This window comes from Ailuropoda melanoleuca, chromosome 3, assembly GCF_002007445.2.
Source record: "Ailuropoda melanoleuca isolate Jingjing chromosome 3, ASM200744v2, whole genome shotgun sequence".
Taxonomy (NCBI): Eukaryota; Metazoa; Chordata; class Mammalia; order Carnivora; family Ursidae; genus Ailuropoda; species Ailuropoda melanoleuca.
Window position 1 is genome coordinate 1,967,985 of NC_048220.1, and position 20,140 is coordinate 1,988,124.

The 20,140-nt window shown below is 44.4% G+C and overlaps 1 long non-coding RNA gene across 7 annotated transcripts in view; it reads left to right on the forward strand.

Moving 5' to 3' along the window:
• LOC105234632 overlaps positions 1–20,140 on the forward strand; it is a 45,699-nt gene that overhangs the window by 5,322 nt on the left and 20,237 nt on the right. For 2 of the 7 annotated variants that reach the window (XR_002141468.2, XR_002141469.2), the window contains exons 2-4: positions 13,918–13,997; positions 14,524–14,740; positions 14,827–15,479. This is a non-coding gene — a long non-coding RNA (uncharacterized LOC105234632). Of the gene's footprint in view, positions 1–13,917; positions 13,998–14,523; positions 14,741–14,826; positions 20,106–20,140 lie in introns of those variants that run through there. The other 5 variants (XR_002141470.2, XR_004623914.1, XR_002141471.2 and 2 more) reach the window with 5 other exon arrangements.

The window sequence follows — 20,140 nt, forward strand, 5'->3', positions numbered from 1 at the left end:
AATACAGGACTTAAGAGGATGTGACAAGCTCAGACATCACCATAGCTAAGTGTAAAGCTAGACTTCTTACAGACACGTAAGGAATCCTGGTGAAACCCAGACTATTAAACAGAGACTTGAGATGAAGGTTGGGTGGCTGGTGGAGGACACTGGGGATTTCAATTCAGTCATGGGATGAAAGCTGCTTAAGTACACATAGAATCGTAGTGCTTTCTTCATTTCACAGTGAAGGATGCACTGACCATCTTGTATCTGGTCTTCCCTTATTAAATTGCATTATTTTTATATTTTTTTTATAATAATTTTTTATTATGTTAGTCACCATACAGTACATCCCAAGTTTTTTATGTAAAGTTCCATGACTCATTACTTGCATATAACACCCAGTGCTCCATGCAATACATACCCTCCTTAATACCCATCACTGGCTTATCCCAATCCCCCACCCCCTTCCCCTCTAAGGCATTGTTATTTTAATTATTTTTAATTTTGCGCATTTTTCCCCAAATAGACTATGAGTTTCTTTAGGGCAGACACCTGTTTACCTTAAAACACTCATATATTTCTGTATTTGTTTAATTCAGTGAACATTTACCTGCCAGCTCAGATCCTGGCTCCTCTGATTTCTGTGGTGGAAGATTTGGTTTCCTTTCCCAAGGTGCAGATAATGAAATGTATCCTTCATCCCTGGCAAGGTATTCATGAGGATCAAATGAAACCAAGGCTGTGGGAACTCTTTTAAAACTGCAAAGAGCAATGTAAATATCTATGGGGTTTAGGAGTTTACAGATAGTAATCAGAAAGTGCCAGGGTGGTGGGCACATTGAGATCACATGGGAGATCACTTAATGCCCTCTCCATCTGAGAACAGAAAGCCCTGAGGCCCACCTTCTCCCTCTCGCCCTTATTAGGAAGCTACTCCTGTTTCTCACCTGGCCTGTCCCTTTTTCAGGGCTCTCAAAGTGTGATTAGGCCATAGTGAAAGCTGGTCTGCTTTTAAACACCTTTCTTTAACAATTTTAAGTTCTAACTATCACTGGGTTGTTTTGTTTTTAAATCTGTGAATTTGCATTTAAACGAAGAGCAGCTCGGGTCATCATTTCCATAGACCGGCTCCATTAGTGAGGGTTGTGCAGTTACCTAGCGAGTAAAAAACCTTGGATCCTGATGCCAGGAGGCTGGTTTCCCCGGACTGAGCCTTCACAGGTGGTGGGAGTAGCTGGGAGAGAGGAGAAGGAGAAGGGAGAAGTCAAGGGAGCCCAGTCCAAATTAGAAGTGCCTTTTGCCTTCAGGATGTATCAGTCACAGGGAAAGAGAATTATTCTCAAGATAGAACAAAGAAATTTACAGGTAAAAAACTGAAGACATTTCAGAAATACTGAAAAAGTGTTTAGAGGGACAAAAAAATTAATCCAGAGTATCTCCAGGGGTTAAGTGGGTCACCAGTAAGGTCTTAAAGGGAAGGAGAGAGTAACCCCTGGTTTGGGATCATGAATGCTTTACTTCAAGCAGATCCAAGCTCAAACAGGAATATTCTTACTCCTTATAATCTAAGCTGGTTTTGGTGTCAGGGTGCTTGGATTCTAAAGGTTCTGACTGCAGTGACCAGCTCTCACATACCCCAACCGAATCCTTCAAAGCTTCTCCCTGTACAGGAGCAGTTCAAAGTACTTGGGAGAAAACGATTACAACTATTACCCCCAAACTATCATTGTACCTTATCATAATTCCCTTATCTCTTTTGAAATGCGTTTTAAACGAGAATAGCCATTTCTAATTATTGGAAACATTTTAAATAACTTTTAGTAATAATCTTTATTAGTCATAAAAAGGGAAGGTCATACATAAATCTTTCAAAGGACCATTTCTGCTCTTTTGCTAGGTGTGTGATTCACTGTTTTCCATCTTATTCTGGGACAAAGGTGTCCCTTCATTCCCCCCCACCCCACCCCCACAATAGGCTACTTTGGAATAATGGAAGAATGTAAGTTGAAGGCAACCCAACACCTCAGCAAACACTCAGTAGAAATCATCTGGAAACTGTCTAAGGAGAAAAAAAAAAGCCACAGGCTTCTGGGGGTTAATAACCCTTTCCTGTAACATGAGAGACTATGGACTATGAGAAACAAACTGAAGACTTCAGAGGGGAGGGGGTGGGGGAATGGGATAGACTGGTGATGGGTAGTAAGGAGGGCACGTATTGCATGGTGCACTGGGTGTTATACGCAACTAATGAAGCATCAAACTTTACATCGGAATCTGGGGATGTACTGTATGGTGATTAACATAATATAATAAAATTAAATTAAAAATAATAATAATAATAATCCTTTCCTGTGCCTGCCACCTCCCAACTCTCACTGTAGTGTGGCAATCACCTCTGTGTTGTGTCACACACTGATTCATTCCTAGGACCTGTTAAAAGACTGATCTTTTCAGGTGATTGACCCTGCTAAATAATCAGACCCACTTGAGGTCATGTCTGTGGAAATATCAGGCTTGCATGCTTGCATCCTTTTTTTTTTTTTTTTTTTAAGATGTATGGGCTGGATCCCACGACCCTGAGATCATGACCTGAGCTGAAACCAGGAGTCGGATGCCTAACCTACTGAGCCATCCAGGCACCCCACATGCTTGCATTTAACATGCTTTCTTGAGTGGGCAAAAAACAATTGGAATTTCAGGAGAGAATTGGGCGTGTGTGTGTTTATGTATATATATGAAATGGGTCAGATATACTCAGCTACAACCTAGAGTGAGGGGAATAGTCCAAGAAAAAATAACAGTTTACTTTTTTCTGGACTTTGGCACTTCATTCCAGGGAAGAGACCAGGGATCTTTGGTCTGAGGGACACGGAGACTCCGAATTCATCTCCCCTCCCTCTGCCTGGGCTCTACTCTGTCCTTCTCTATCCCCACAAAATCTTTGGAAGTCTTTTATTACCAGCTCAAATGCCACTCCCTCCTTGAAACCACAATAGCTGTCAGCACTGGTTCTTCTTTGCTTGTCCTGGAATTCATCGTGGTGCAGCTGTCCCTGGTCTTATTCCTTTCCATATTCTTCAGCTCCACCCAACCCCCAGCTGTACCTTGAGAGACTGGAGTGGACTGTGAACAGTTGTAAGATGTAGCTAGATGTGAGCAGCCACAGAGGAAACCAAAGTTTTAGTGAAGCACTATACGCAAATCCTGCTTGGGAAGGTGTGGAATCAAAACTAAGAAAGAAGGGCAGAAGAGAGAGACAGAATGTTGAAGATTTAACCTGATCCATTTTGAGAAAATGAGGAAAGAAACATGACATAGTGAATGAGGCAGGACATTAGGGTAAAATCTGAGTGAAATTTACAGATTCCAGTAAACCAAATCCCTAAAAAGAGATAAAGCCATAGTTTCATAGATGCATAGTTTCTAAAATGTTAGAAACTGGGTTGCAAATTGTACAAGTTTGAACCCAGAGGACCAAGTTTGTAGGGTAGTGGAAAATAGCATTGGCATTCCAAGAACAATATATTGTTTCTGCATTTAAAATGTAAGGAAAGTGCAACCTGAAAATTAAGTATGGGAAAGCCAGAGCGAAGGCCTGCCGAGACACACGATGACATATCTGTGTCTTGTACACTTGAGAGCCTGTTGCCTTGGGTTTGTATGCCAGCTCTACTGTAGAGCTCTGTGCCGTGGGCAAATTCCTAACCTCAATGCCTAAATTTCCCCACCTGCCAAGTGGGAAATGAATAATGGCCACCTCATGGTATTCTTATGAAGACTGGAAGAGTCAGTCTTTATAAGCAATAGTGCCTGGCATGTAGTGAATACAGTATCTTGTTATTTTGTTATATGAGATTTGGACAATCTAATTTTTTTTGGAACGAGTAAGGAAACTTTAGGGAAAATCTGATCAAATCCTCTGATTCCACAAATGATAAAACACAGTGTCATTAGATGACCTTTATAAGTCATGTCAAATGCATTTTATTACCTACTAGTCTTTTAGGGTCATCCTGAAATGCCTTTTTAATGTATTCAAATCTTGACTTCTATGATGATTCTTGAATGCAGGAACTTGTGTCTTAACCTCATGTGACCCCAACAGTGTTAGGCACAAATAGCAGCACTTAATAAATATCTATAAGGGTTTTTTTTTTTAATACAGAATATCAAACTTATCCCAGTGGCAGCCATTTAGACATTAGTTTTGTTGCGTTGGGCTTTTTTTTTTTTTTTTTCATAGCACTTGGGAAGACCCAGATGGCCCTGGCAGAAAGGTCTGGATAATAATTGTTAACAAGGGGAGAGAGGGACCCAGAAGAAATTGTGGCCTGAACAACAAATCCTGATGGATCTTGGCAATCAGAGGGAGGAAGGCCAGTGTCTTGAAAAGGTCTGATGAAAGCAAAAGGGACAGCAAGGATCATGGCCTATACTTTCCAGCTGCCCCTGTCTGCCCACCTGCAGCAGACTCTACTTCATGTACTAATTCCACAAATGTGGAGCCCCTGTCCTTGTGCTGCTCACCACCCACTGAAGAAACACAGTAACTACCTTACAACCCAACCCAAGCCGTGGGGGGAGGCCCTGTAAGGCCCCTAAGCTCGCGACTCAGACTCAAAGCCTTAACCAGGAGGTGAGCTTTACTCTTGCCATTAACCAAATGTGAAGGGCACAGCCGGAACAACCTGACCAGCACGGAGGCAGAGAAGATCCCAGCACTTCCCTAAACCAGCCCTTTGTGAGCAGTTTCAGACAATGACCAAATTTCTTGGGGTGGCGGGGGGGGGCGGGTGTTGGTAATGAGAAGAAAAACCAAGTTCTGATTGATTTTGATTGGTTTTGATTCTGAGGGGATAAAGAGGCTTGGCCTGTGTGGAGAGTTAGTGTGCTTTGATGGAAAGGCAAGGCTTTTCTTTGAGATACATAGAATTGGAAGCAGGAAGGAGGCTGGTGATGTCGGCTCAGGAGGAGTGGAGTAGGACACAATTCTCAGTCCTCCCTGTAGGCTCTCCCTCATGGAAAGGATCACTTATAGAGACTGCAGGAAGGAGAGACTGTGATTCTCTGAAAAAGCTAGATAGGGCTGGCGACTGTCCTTTGTCTCTGAGCTAGAGATGGCATCTCTGAGGTTTGGATGCCAAGGTCAAGTGGACACAGCAGGAGCAGGGTTTGTGCCACCTTGCCTATCCAATGCCATGTCTAAGAGGGTGACCCCAGGATGGGAGAACCCTGAAGGGGGCTGTGGGGAGTGTAGCCAGCAATTAAAACGGAGGAGAGCAGAAGGAGGCTAAGCCAAAATGTCCCCCCTCCCAAGAGCAGTGCCCACATCCTGTCCGGCCTAGATCTATCCTTAAGATTCAAAATGTTCAAAGTAAAGGAAAACAGGGTGTGCGGCCAGTTGGGTTGTCAGATACAATATGAAACACCCAGTTAAATGTGAACTTCAGATAAACAAGGAATTACTGTTCTTGCATAAGACATACACTAAAAAATTATTGTTTATCTGAAATTCAAATGTAACTGGGCAACTTGGTTTTGTTTGTTTGCTTTGCTAGCCATGCGTCAATGTGCTAAGCGAGCCTGAACATTTTTGAACATGGACTTAAAGGAAGTAGCGACTTCTGTAAACAGCACTGAGTCCTCCAGGCTCCAGGGTTTGGTTACTGATTCTGAGGTGACAGTACCTTCTCCAAGCACGGAGCCTGTCTTCCTTCTGGGAGCTGTGTAACAAGAAGAGAAAATAACTATTCGGCACAGGCTGGTTTGATTGGCCAGTCAAAGCAAAGAGCAGTAATAGCTTAAGGATTTCACACAGCTGGTCTTAGAGGTTGTGAATGCAGGGATGCCTGTATTTGGGGGAAAGAGGGTAGAGAGTAAAGTAGGTTGAGGGGACAGGATCAGGGTGTTTTGCCCTTATTATGTCTCATGAAACTTTGCATCTGTGAGTGGCTGTGTGTGTACGTGGCTAACAATATTTCTTACTGTAGTTAGGGTCCAAAATGGAAACCACTGACAAGAGGTTGATACTTGCAGGGCATTATCGTGAAAACTGTGTTGAATCAACAGCCGGGATGAGTTTGCTTCACACTCACAGGTGAGGGTGAGCTTTGCTTTGTTCTAGAAAAATCACCTTCTGGAACCAGCTGAGCTTTTCATGGAATCTGCAGTCCCTTGCATATGTGGATGGCCGATGGTTCATTTAAAGTGGAGTTCCTAGTTTTGTCATTTTGTTCACTTTGCTGCACTCACTCACTAAAAACATACACTGGGATCCAGTATTGTTGCACCCGATTTCAGGCAATAAATATAATACTATAAAAATACTATATAAATATAACAAATAATGTGGGACTAAACACACCATCCAAATGGCCTTTGAATTTTATTCATTTCCTCCTCTAAAACAAAGGTTTTTCAACTTTAAAATCCTTGGCGCTTACTTGGCTTAATTACTCAGAACTATCCCAGCTGGTTTTGAAAGAGTCATTTCTCTCATGCAGTGAACATATGATGCTTTTACTTAGGAAGGGGAAGAAAAAATGTTTACAGTCTCACTTTGCACTTTAAAAAATGTCTATAAGATTAGCTCTTGATTCAGAAATTATAAATAAAGCTGTTTTATCATCCAATGATACTGAAACGCTGTGTGTGTTTTACCCTTTATTGTTTCAGGGATTTCATTTTTATTTTGTACTTTTTTGTAAGAAATAGCTTCTTAATCCTAAGCCTAAATATTTATTGTCCTACACCAATCGCCCTGAGCTCCAATGTTTCTGTGAATTTTGCTGTTATGCATGGATGAAATGGGTTTGCTGTGGGTTTTTTTAGTGGAAAACACCAGATACACCTGGATCTAAAATTAATCCTGACACACAGGAACGCTCGAGGTCCTTTGCTGTAAAATACGCATAATAAAAGTACCTACCTTGTAGAGCTGTGGTGGGATTTCTATGAGAGAATGAATGTGAAGTCTGGTGTGGCAGAGACAACGCTACGTAATTCACCAAATTCCATTTCTGTTTCCTCTTCTTGAGGAATGAGACACATTTTCAACCTCCCTCATATTGGTTTGGGGCCAGGTGACTGGGCTGTAGCCTGGGCTGTTTCCAGGCCTCACTACTCAGCCTGGCGACCATGGGGCACATCTGTTCCAAGTCACGTGGCTATAAGACATAGAGGGGTGTCCACGTAGGACTTTATGTGAGCAAGAAACCAATTTGAAATGGTTTGGGGGTTTGTAATGGTTTGGGGGTTGGTTTGTTACTACAACATTGCCTCGCCTACCCTGACTAATACACTTGACATATGTAGGTAGTAAACAGTTAATGAATTTTAGCATTTAACTTAAATCTACGAACAAGTATGGAATAATTCCTTGCATATATGTTATTATAAGAAAAAAGTCTAGTCAAAGATCAGAGTATACAGTGTTCTGCATTTTGTGTAAGAAAGAAGGGGAAATTAAAATGTATATTGGACCCTTGAACAGCACAGTTTGAACTGCATGGGTCCACTTATACAGTACTGTAAGTGTATTTTCCTTATGATTTACTTAATAACCTCTAGCTTACTTTCTTATAAGAATACAATATATAATACTTATTACAGTAAGGTATTAGTAATTAAGTTTTAAGGGAGTCAGAAGTTGCACATGGATTTTCGACTGCATGGGAAGTCGGTACCCCTAACCCTCGTGTTCTTCAAGGGTCAACTATATCTCTGTATTTGCTGATTTTTGCAAAAGGAAATGCAGTAAAGGAGAAACCAGAAACTAATGAAAATGAAACAGTGGAGAGGATGTGCATGGGAGTGAGGCTTCTCTGACTAAATGTGTTGATACAATGTTGATTTTTGAACCATGTGTTTTATATACTCAAAAACAAAAGCTAATCATAAAGAAAATCCATTAAATCTAGACCTTAAAAGAAACAAATGATCTAACTTTATATAAAATTAGTTACTAAACCAACAATGAAAAAGAAAGTTACTTTGGGTAACCTGGACACACTACTCTGACTATACCTACATTAATATTATTGGGAACCAAGAATTTCCAATATCAAAGGAAAAAGATAAAATATAAACAGTATTTGAAGAAAAATACTGTTTAACAATGCCAATAACAATATGAACTCATGCTACTTCATATATATACACAAAAATATAATCCTAGTTGTGTTCCTGAAGCACCCAGAAGAAATGACACCTTAGTATAGTGGCAGTGGGTACCACCAGCCCCCATGCCTTGCAACTCCCAATGTATTAGTGGTTCAGGCAAGAATAATCAATGGGTTCTAAAACCATTACATAAAAAGTAATTGGGCAATAGGATATTCCTACAGGAGCAAATTATCACTCCACAGATCATTACCAGTTTCAAAGAGAAAGATGTTCCTTTTGGTATTGGATCCAATGTATGCCCATTCCCACAGATGCGTTTGGCCCTGCCTGTCTGCCTCTCAGGACTCACTTGCCCTGATGAGGTCCCAGTGATGGTGGTAAAGCTCCAGCCTCCATCTTGTCACCTCACCTCCTACAATGACAGACATCTCTCTCTGCCTTCAGCAAGGCTGTCATTACACCAGAAACGTGTACAGAAGCTCCCATACCCAAGTCCAACACGGTGGGACCCACAGAAGCCCTACTTTCCCGGTGGCTGCCCAGAGGCACTGGTAACACAATCCAGACATACAGGGACATTTACATGCTGTGGGCTTTGTGTCAGAAAACAACTCCACTCATATGAGACAGTGCACAAAGCACGTCCAAGGATGTCCCACATGACCAAGTGGGGCTGCTTACAAAACCAGGGCCAGCTTGGCAAGAAACCACATTGCATTCGTTCTCCCTCTTTCTCTGCTTCGATTCTTTCCTTCCACCTTTTTTGCACCTGTCATAAAACATTAGCCTGTAAACGTTGCCTCAGTCTCCATTTCCAGGCAGACACTTCTCCTTGGAGAGTTGGCAGTCACTTTGTCAACCAAGTTATCACCTCAGCATCACTACTCGTGGAAAAACCCGATACATGAACACTCTTCTGAGATGTCTGTGAAGTATTCCTGCAAAAAAATGTTTAACCTAAACCTAATGGAGTCTTCAGAAATAACTTCCATTTTAAGGACAATACAGTCTTAAAAGCAAATGTTAAAGAACACCACCAACACTGTATGATGACTAAGATAACACAATAAAAAAAATAACACCACCCAGGTACAATCAGACAAATGAAGAATGTGTGCCTTTCTCTCAGTTGCTTGCCTGGATTCTTGAAAAATCGACATCATAGGTCAAAACCAAACAGAAGTTAAAGTGGGGGAGAGTTTCCAGATTAACCTCCAGATGGAATCCACAAACCTTGATTAGATCATGGGGGAATTGCATAGGAATCTGTAGGAGACAACTGGGAAAATTTAAATATGGCTTGGATATTAGTTGTGATTGTAGATTGTAAATTGTTAATTTTCTAATGTGTGATAGTGGCACCATGGTTATATAGGAGATTGCCCTTGTTTTTAGGAGATTCGTGCTGAAGTATTTAGAGATCATGAGGTCATTTTAATAACTTATTTTCAAAACTGGTTTATTTTGGTATGTCGGGGGTGGGGGAGAGAAGGAGAAAAAGCAAACAGGGTAAAACATTAACAACCATTGAATCTAGATGGAAGGCATTTGTGGTTCTAGTCTTTCAACATTTTTCAGTGATAAAGTAGGAAGATAAATACCAAAAAGCCAAAATAAACAAACAACAAAGACAACCTAGGTAAAATTTAGGATATATTTGTGTTTGAAGAAATGCTTTAAGCTATGTTTTATTTTCTTCTGTTTCAAGTAAGCAGCCAGTACTTTATCAGGGATGAATTCATCTACCTCAGAATGGATATTCACCCCTAAATTGCTGTGCTTTCAAAGTTTTTACCTCTTGCATTTTTCTAGCAGTTTCCCAGGTAGAAAAAATTCGATGCCAAGTCTGTACACCCGAATTCTTGGCAGAACAGTCAGCAAGTAATATGGAGAGCTGCTTCCTTTAAATTCTGCATTTATCACGCGAACTGTGAGCGCTGAGGTGCTGAGGCACCACGGAGAAATGCTCCTTAGAGGTAAAGTCTGATTGATATGGTAGACGCATCAGCTGTCTTTCCCTGCATTCCTAATCTTGTATGGGATGCCGACCGGAATGGCAGCTTTCTCTACAGCCACAGTAGCAACAGACAGACACCTATTAACTATTTAATATGGTGAAACACATGTATTTCAGGCTTCTAGTATTACAACGACCTCTGACTCACAGAGAAAACTCTTGCAAAACTTCGTTTAGTTAATGTGACCATTTTATTTGTTAAGACACAGTTTTCCATTATCATCATTCTCCCATGCAGAACCTGCCCTTCATTTCCAAGATGCCTCCAGACAGAGGGGCTCCCAGTCTGCTCTCACCATTCCAGTTGGCCCAGGTCAGCCCATCTCCAGGGTTTCCACCCACAATACAGTCCCAGGAACGTGCTCCCCCTTATGTTACATTTGGCTCGGCCATGCCCCGGACTCCTAAAGGAGCCTTCCACACGTTGGGTGTGGTCTCTGCTCTGTCCAGGAAGAACCCTCCCTGGTACACTGTGTGTTCTTCCTTTCTTCTTCTTTTTTTAAGATTTTATTTATTTATTTGAGAAAGACAGACAGAACCCAGAGGGAGAGGGAGAAGCAGGTTCCCTGCTGAGCAGGGAGCCCAGGATCCTGGGATCATGACCTGAGCTGAAGGCAGATGGTTAACCACCGAGCCGCCCAGGCGGCCGTGTTGGCCCCTTCAGCAGTGGAGCTCCTCAGTGAAGGCTGAACTCACGGCCACTGCATGAAGTTTCTGCCTCACCAGTGCTGCCTAAAAAGCAAGCCCAAATCTCCGTGGCTTCTTCTCCTCCCCTCCCCCCCCAAAGAAAAGCTGTTTAATTTTATTTTTCTTGCAGTTGAGCAGAGGCAGCTCTGCTTCAGGCCATGGTCAGATGTAGGGCAGCTCCACTTGTCTTATCGTCTGGACCCCCAGCTTCCTGCCGCAGGCGCTGCTCATGCAGGCTGAGTGGCACGGGGAAGAACACGAGAGGCCACTTAAGGCCTCAGCTCAGAACTGACACATTGTCACTCCTGCCCACATTCCCCTGCCCAGAGCCGGACATCAGTGGGGTAGGGAAGCACTCCCTGCCTTGGGGAACCTCGGCAAAGGCAGGGAGGGCAGGAACAATGGCAGGTCCATAGCACCATCGACCTCAGCCTCCCTCCTAGCTTGATGTGGGCTTAGAACTCAATTCTTAGAACTCAACACACAAAGGGATGTGAGGGGAAGCAATGTGTGCAACCTCTGGGCCTTGCCCTTGGAAGGACTAGGCATGCCCTGACTTTCCCCTGCCCATCCCGAGGAGATGGTGGGCTGCAGCAATCACGTGGCCCAGCGGCAGATGGCAGAGCCGTCCCCAGGCCTACCTCTGCACTGTGGTATGGACGTCATTTACGTGGGAGGATTTTTGCATCTCCTTCCTGGCTTCTGAGAACCCTAGCTAGTCACTCATTTGCTCAACAAGCAGTTACCAAGTGTCTTCTTTGAGGCAGGCACTGCTCTAGGCCTGGGAGGAAGGGAGTGTGAATAGAAGCAAAGTCGGCCTTTCTGCACGTTGCCTGTGGCGTTGGTCACAAAAAATCTACACATATGATAAAATTCATGGAACTAAATAACACACACACATGAGTACAAGTAAAACTGAGGAAATCTATACAAGGTCTTGGCCTTGTACCAATACTGACATCCTAGTTGTGATAGTATATTAGAGTTTTGCAAGATGTTACTATTAGGAGAAACTAGGTCAAAGGATCTCTGTGTTCTTGCAACTGCTTGGGAATCTATAATGTTCTCAAAATAAGAAGTGAGAAACAAAAAGACCGAGAGTCTGGTCTCCTTGTGCTTACGTCTAGAATGGTGTCAGGAGAAAATCCAGAGAGACTTATTTGATATGAATATTTGAGCAGACACAAACTATTGGTGAACAGGAAGACTTCAAAGTGCTTACAGCTGGCTCTCAGCTGTCACAGGGCAGCTTACAGAGCATGAGAAAGTACACGGTTTTCTCTTGTGACTGGTTACTAGAAACTGATGTTCCTTTTAGGGTAGAAGCACAGCGTAAGCTTAAGCATGTGGGGGGCAGTAGGAAGCTATAGGTTATGCTGACGTGAAGAAAGCTTAATCTTGGCTAAGGTCAGAATCAGCGTTACTGAACCATCAGGACAGTGTCATGTTTCAATTACATGACAAAGCGTGTTTGGGCTAGGGGTACATTCACACTGTGGCCTCCACCGTGGTCTTTCTTTAGCCACGGGAATCAGAAGATTAAAGAATAAAAAAGTCGGGGCACCTGGATGGCTCCGTTGGTTCAGCATCCGACTCTTTTTTTTTTTTTTAAAGATTTTACTTACTTATTTGGCAGAGAGACAGCCAGCGAGAGAGGGAACACAAGCAGGGGGAGTGGGAGAGGAAGAAGCAGGCTTCTCACTGAGCATGGAGGCCGATGTGGGGCTCGATCCGAGAACCCTGGGATCAGCCCCTGAGCTAAAGGCAGACGCTTAATGACTGAGCCACCCAGGCACGCTCAGCATCTGACTCTTAATTTCGGCTTGGGTCATGATCTCAGGGTGATGAGATCAAGCCCCATGGCAGGCTCAACACTGGGCGTGAAGTCTGCTTGAGATTCTCTCTCCCTCTGCCCTCCCGCCCCCTTGTGCACACTCACTCTCTCTCACTCTCTCAAAAAGTAAGATCAAAAAGTCACCGATGACAACCTCTGCGTGGCCACAGCCCAGCTGCCACCGTCCAGATGACCCCAGTGCCCTGAAGTCTGCAGAGCAATTACATGAAAGGGACTCAGGACAGAGCTATCAGGCAGCAGTGCTCCCTTTGGACTGGGAAGCGAGAGAGATTTAAAGTTCTTTGTTCTTGGGGCGCCTGGGTGGCGGAGCGGTAACNAAAAAGTAAGATCAAAAAGTCACCGATGACAACCTCTGCGTGGCCACAGCCCAGCTGCCACCGTCCAGATTGACCCCAGTGCCCTGAAGTCTGCAGAGCAATTACATGAAAGGGACTCAGGACAGAGCTATCAGGCAGCAGTGCTCCCTTTGGACTGGGAAGTGAGAGAGATTTAAAGTTCTTTGTTCTTTAAGCAGGGCGTCCATATAATTTATCATCCAAGCTGAGACACCTGTGAAAATAATCACACTGACACAGCTTGTGTCAACACATCAGTCGGTCGCCCTCTTTTAAAAACACCGTATCATTGACTCTCTTTGTTGGAGCAGCCTAGCTTCTTCCAGCCAACAGAGGCTAACAGATGCTGCCTTTGTCAGCACAGACCCGCCTAGGGACAGGGAACCAGTAAACCCCAAATCTCAGTGAGCTGATGTGCTTAAAGGTTTATTTCTTGCTCATACAAAGTCTAATATGGTGCTGGTGGCCCTCATCCATCTTCTACCCAACTCATTCTGAATCTGAACCTCCCCGGTGGCGGGAACAGTGGAACCGAGAGCTGAAGGATTACAGATATTTTTTGGGCCAAGCCAGGAAGCAGTTTACATCAGACCACCCACCTTTCATTGGCCAGAACCCAGTCACATCATCTCCCCTAACTGCAAAGGAGACTGGGAAAAACCCCCAGCCCAGGAAGAGGAACTCTGCCACAGACGTACGATTACACACTGGGAGAGGACACCAGTCTGGCTCAGCATCTTTACGTAGCTCACTGACCCCTGTGCCATGCACAGAGAAACCCCTGAAGATGCAGGAAAGCAGTTTAGTACAGCCCAGAGCAGAGAAGCAACTTCCTTCACTTCCCCTCTGGTTCTGTTGGTTTGTAATCTACCGGCATTCATCTCTGAGCACACTGTTTTCTCCAAAATCTGCAGGCTGGAAACCCAGGGAACAGCCCTGATGCTGCGCTTGAAGTCTGAATGCCCGAAGCTGGCAGAATTCCTCCTGGATCAGGGTAGGTCAGTGGGTCTGGTCTATGCATGCCCTCAGTTAATTGGATGAGGACCACCCACATTATGGAGGGCAATCTGCTTTCCTCCATCAACTGAAATGTTAATCTCCCATCCAGAAACACCCTCACAGAAACATCCAGAAGGATGTTTGACTACATATCTGGGCACTACGGCCAGCTAAAACGACACATAAAATTAATCACATCCTCCAAGGCCAGATTTTAATACTTCATATTTCTTGTCTAAAGTGGAAGGGGTGGGGGGAAGGGTCAAGGCCAGGTTCAAATCCCTAATCTTACTCTGAACTCCAGTCTCATTTGTAAAGCGTGAATAAGAATGTTTGCCCTGAGTGATTCTGTAAAGATTAGATGTTGTGTCCGTGAGACACCTAGACCTATGGCTGACTCATAAAGGATGGCAATTATTAAGATTGCAATTTGAAAAGAAAGTCCGAGAAACACTACATTTCTTTTTACAGCTGCTTCTTACTAGTAGGTGACTCTTGACCTTTTTTGTTTTCCTTCTGAGGTTTTCCAGTGTCTCAGCAAGAAGTTCCCTCCTCTCCTGTGGGGTCACCATCTCCCGGTACTCAAGTCGCCATCAGTCAGCTTGCCCTACTTTTCCATGAGACATCACTGAGGACCCGTGTAATGCCACATGTTTGAACAACTTATGTAGGCACTCCAGAGAAAATCCAAGGGAAAAGAGGAGTGAGGAAGAATTCCCTTATAAATAAATTAAAAAGGTGGGAGTTGGCAGGAAATGATGCAAGAAAAGGAAATAGAAATCAGATTTTCTACTAATTTCCTTTGTGTTCTTATACCATTTCAGAAATTAGCATCTACGTTTATGACTGACTGGATGACCCAACTCTTCTGATCCTCTCGTTCAACAAACCTGCAGATTTCTTTATCGGGGTGGAGTTGAGGAAGTTTTAAAAGTGGGCCAAAGCCACATGGGAACACGGGTCATAAGTGCAAGGGTCTTCCATAAATTGAGCACGGCTGAAGGCTTAAAGGAGGTAATGTAGAAGTTACCAAACTCCTCCTTTGAGCCCTGGTCTCCTGGTTACACAACTGGCTGAGCCACTTTCCAAAAAGACCCAAACACACTGGCTTTAACAAGACAGGCCTCTGTTTCCCTTTCAGGTGATAGTATAATGGGGGGTGGGGGTGGTCCCGAGCAACAGTTGCTCTGCTCCACAAGGTCACTGGGCAATGACGCTGACATACCGGCTTTACACCGTCCACACCTGGAATCTACCTGTGGGTTCAAGATGCCATTCCAGCTGTCCCCTTTCCCAGCCAGGCGGAAGAAGGCAAAGCAAGCAGAGGACTAAGAGCTTTCTTTTCAGGGAATCCCCTGAGAGCTGCCCTTTTACTTGTGCTCACATCCCATTGGCCAGAAGCTTGAGGGAAGCCGGAACATGAGCCGCCCAAACTCTGCTGGGGAGCGGATGGGGTCTGACTGCGAAGTGGAAGAAGGTGAGACTGCGTGCCTTGGCGTAGCCAGTGGTTTCTCTCTTCCCTGGTTCTGTGGAGGTGATTCGGCCCCCTCTGGAGAGTCTGTTAGACCCCGTGGGCAACCCCCACTTCCCCACCCTACTGAAGAAGCTCTACTTTCATCTGTTTGAGAGTATGATCTAAATTTCTATCTGAAAAAAACGGGTTTCTACACATTAGCAAGTCTGAAGACCATTTTAGAGATTAGTGTGCCAGCGCGGAAGGGGAAGCTCCAATCAGTGGGGCACTTGCTACACCTTGGAGCTGGTCGTCACCATCTGACTAGCAGAACCTGAGCTAAGGGGGTCGGTAACCGACTGGAGCCAGGCTGCGCCGCCTCACACATGAAGCTCATTTGCTTTCCCACCCGATCCGCCTTCCACATTCAGACCAAACAGTTTCCAATCTCAGGAGAAAATAAGAATCCCAACGTTGAAAAATCCCATCTGACTTTGCGTGCGGTCACGGAGGGTGGTGAGCAGAACCAGGGACGTGGAAAGGTACACGTGCAGGATTAGGCCATCTGGATTTGCTCACTGGTGCTGATGGGAGCTAGGCTCCCACCCTCCTGCAGAGACTGGGAGACAGGGGCCTTTTCCTCATGTGTTGGCTGGAATAAACGAAATTCTTCTGGCAGCTTGAAGCTTTCCCACACAGGAACTTCAGGGGGCTGGAGGAGACAGCCCAGGGACATGCCATGACCTGTTAGACACTATGCTAGTGTTTCTTCCCGTCTCTTAACGCAGGGTTTGGATGAAGGGGTTATGTGCCAAGAGTTCTTCTGCAGGGCTCACAGCCCACCGCACTTCCGTATCTGGGATCTTTGTGGGTCGGCCCCAGTACAGCACGGCCCTTAGAACAGGGAGACGGAATCAGACCCAGGGCTTCGCATCCCTGCCTTGTCCCAAGCGCCTCGGCTGGGATGGAAATCTTTTCCTGCACAAGCTGGGAGAAGAGGAGCCTTGGTTCCATCACCCATCTTCTTGGTCGTCCTCACAGTTTTACAAATTAGAATAGGCCTGTAGTCATAACCCAGGCCCCCAAGCTTCCTAGAGCAGCCGAGCAGGGCGCAGGACCCCAGGTCACACTTCCTGAGGTGCCTGACTGCTTTGGCTGGGTTGTGGGTTTGAACTCCGACTGCAGAGCACGGCCAGTGGGGCCTGGCTGGCCACAGAGCTTTGCAAAGGCCACAATCCAGGCTGTCTTCGGAGCTCTAGCCTCCTGCCTAGTACACCGCGCTCCCCAAGTCTTCTCCATACCCCTCCTCCAACCCCTGCCCTGTCCCCAGAGCACTTTCCTTCTCCCTTTTACACAGGTCCTTGACCCACCCCAGTTACCACGTGTATTTGCTGGTGCCTTATAAGTTCAGCCTTTCTTTCTTTTCTTTCTTTCTTTCTCGCATTCCCTTTTTTTTTTTTTTTTTTTTTTTTTTTTTTTTTTTTTTTTTTTTAGTTACAAGCAACTAGTTACAGGCTCTTTATTTTCTAGCAGTGTGCCTGCCTGTAACTTTCTTCTTCCTTTGCTCGGTTCATGCCTTCTCAGCTTCAGCCATCAGCTGGAACACTGTGCCTCTTCATTGTACCTTTCCCTGAGCCCCCAGACCAGGTCAATCTGTGCTCCCTCCCATCTCCAGACGTGTATCAAAGTGAGGCCCCAGCTCCTGAAGTCTGATAGTGGAAAGAGGCAGAGGAACAGAGAAGCAGTTTGCTGGTGCAGCAGAGTGAAGGCAAGGCTGACTCAACCCCGGGAGCAAGGCCAGCATGTTTGAAAGCAGAAGCTAAAGTGCCAGTGGAGAGGAGAAAGTTGAGGAAGGTGGTGAGGGCAGCAGAGCTGGAGAAGGAGCCCTGGTTTAAAAAAAGCAACGAGAAAAAGGAAAGTATGTCCATCGAGACAAAAGAAGCAGGCATCGCAGGCATTCCTAGTGCACCTGCCCTGTACCTGTTGCTCAATAAATGTTTGAAGGGAGGAGGTGAAAAACTGTGGTTGCCTATTTCAGAGGACCTCAGTCTTCTTAGGGAAGTAGGAGGTTTAGGTCTTATGAAATGTGGGCATTAGGAGTCAAGGGCCTCTGAAGAAATATTCTAATTTGTTTATGTATTAGTTAGGATTGACTGACCACTGAAGGATCAACTACTATAACAAGTAGAGCCGGGGCGCCTGGGTGGCACAGCGGTTAAGCGTCTGCCTTCGGCTCAGGGCGTGATCCTGATGTTATGGGATCAAGCCCCACATCAGGCTCTTCTGTTATGAGCCTGCTTCTTCCTCTCCCACTCCCCCTGCTTATGTTCCCTCTCTCGCTGGCTGTCTGTATCTCTGTCGAATAAATAAAAATAAAATCTTAAAAAAAAAAAAACAAGTAGAGCCAAAATGCAAGGCTCTACAATGTAGTCTCTGTGCTATAGAATTTTAATTTTTGCTCACTTGATAGCCCAGGATGGGTGTTCAGGTCGGTGACTACCCAGGCTCCACATCCTCAAGGGCCCAAGAAAGCAGAAAGAACAGGAGAAGCATGTAAAGGAGGTTCTCGCAGGCCTGGTATGGAAAGAACACACACTCCCACTCACATTCCTTTTGAGAGACCTCACCCATTTGCAAAAACGACTGGAAAATGTGGTGTAGCTCTGTGCCCCTAGAAGGGAAGAACAGAGCTTGGTAGCCGGCTAGAGGTCTTCACTATGGTAGGCAGGGTGACGGACCCCAAAGATGTCCTCGTCCTCGGAATCTGTGAATATATTGCCTCATGGGGCAAAAGGGATTTGCAGATGTTTGGGATCCTGAAATGAGGATGTTATTCTGGATTATCCCAGAATTGATGCAGCGTGAGAAAGACTTTGTCTGGCCATTGTTGGCTTTGAAGATGGAAGGGGCCATAGGAGCAGGTTGCAGACGTCCTGTAGAAGCTGGGAAAGACAAGGAATGGACTCTCCTCACAGCTTCCGGAAAGAATGCAGCTTCTGCCGACATCTTGATTTTAGGCCAAAGACACCCATTTTGAACTTCTGGTCTCCAGAATGCTAAGATAATAAATTTGTGTTGTTTTAAGCCACCAAATTGTGGCAATGGGCAACTAATAAACCACACTTAGTAATTCCTTTGTAAAAACATGACCTATTGGTAGTATGAAGCATTATTTTAAATTCTAAGAAGATTGGACTACGTCTTCACCTTCCACCTTGTGCACAAGCCTGCCGACGGCCTCATGAGCAATCGGGGACCCATCAGGCTGGTGGACTTCAATGTGGACAGGTCCCTGGACCAACAGAATCGGCCTCACCTGAGCATTTTCTGCAGCTTCGTAGCCACTCCCTAAATCAGGAGCTCTGGGGCCCAGTCGTCTGTGTATTAACGAGCCCACCACATGATTCTGACACTTGGGCAAGCTTGAGAACCACTGTTCTAGGACGGGAGCACTGTTCTCGATTGAAGGAGACCAAAAAGATGCAGAAACTAAATTAGCAATGCACAAGTCTGAACTGAATAGTTTTATTCCTGGAACATTCTTGGGACATTCCTGGGACAATTAAAGAAACCTGGATGGGGTCAGAGCATTGGATGGTAGTACTGAGTCAATGTTAAGTTTCTGATTTTGATGATTTTATGGTGGTGAGGTAGAAGATCCTTGCTTGTAGGAAATAGACACTAAACGTATTCAAAGGTGATGGGGTGCCTTGTCAGCAACTTAGTTTTCAAATGGTTTGGGAAGAATAGAAGTTTTATACTGTACTTTCCATTTTCCTTTGAGACAGTTTCGAGAAAAAAAACAGTAGATACCATTTTTCAAATATCAGCTTGTCAAAGGTGAAAAATGTCGACAATGCCTAGTGTTAGTGAAGGTGTGGGGAAATAAAAAGTTCTATGCACTACTGTTGGAAGTAGAAGTTGTTGCAGGATTTTTGGATAGCAAGTTTACACTATCAAAAATTTAAGGCAAATTTTGACTCAACAATTCTGTCTTTAGAAATGTAACCTTTAAATATAACCAATGATGTTGTATGGTGATATACAACATCACCAGTGTTGTATGGTGATACTGGTGGTAAGCATATCATAAGGTATAAACTTGTCAAATCATTATGTGGTACTCCTCAAACTAATATAACATTGTGTGTCAACTATACTCAGATAAAAAAAACATTTTGAAGGCCCCCCAAAAATTAATTTTTATGATTCTAAAAAAAAAAAGAAAGAAACGTATCCTTCAGATAAATTTCTGTGAGAGAAAATATATTTTATTGCAAAACTGCTTATACTAGCAAAAAAACTGGAAACAACTCAAATGTTTATCAGTAGGGACTGGTTAAGTTATGGTATAACTATACAGTAAGTTATGAGGAAGCCCTTAGAAAGAATGCAAAAGATGTCAATGTCCTTTCACAGAGAGGAGAACAACCACATAAATGCATGTACGGTAAGCTTCCTTTCTGTGAAAAATCTAAAGCAAATGTTTGGAAGCAAAACTGTCCCCTTTGAACAGTGCAAAGTGCTACCTCAAGTACACTTCCCCTTCTTATGGGCTCCCTGGTGCTGCTGGGTCTGGTTCCACCAGTGAGAGCCTCTTCTCTGTACAAATTCTTGAAAGTATAAATGCACAGATTATTGGTTTGGATTCCAAAAGTTATATTATCCTTGAGTTTAAAATGGTT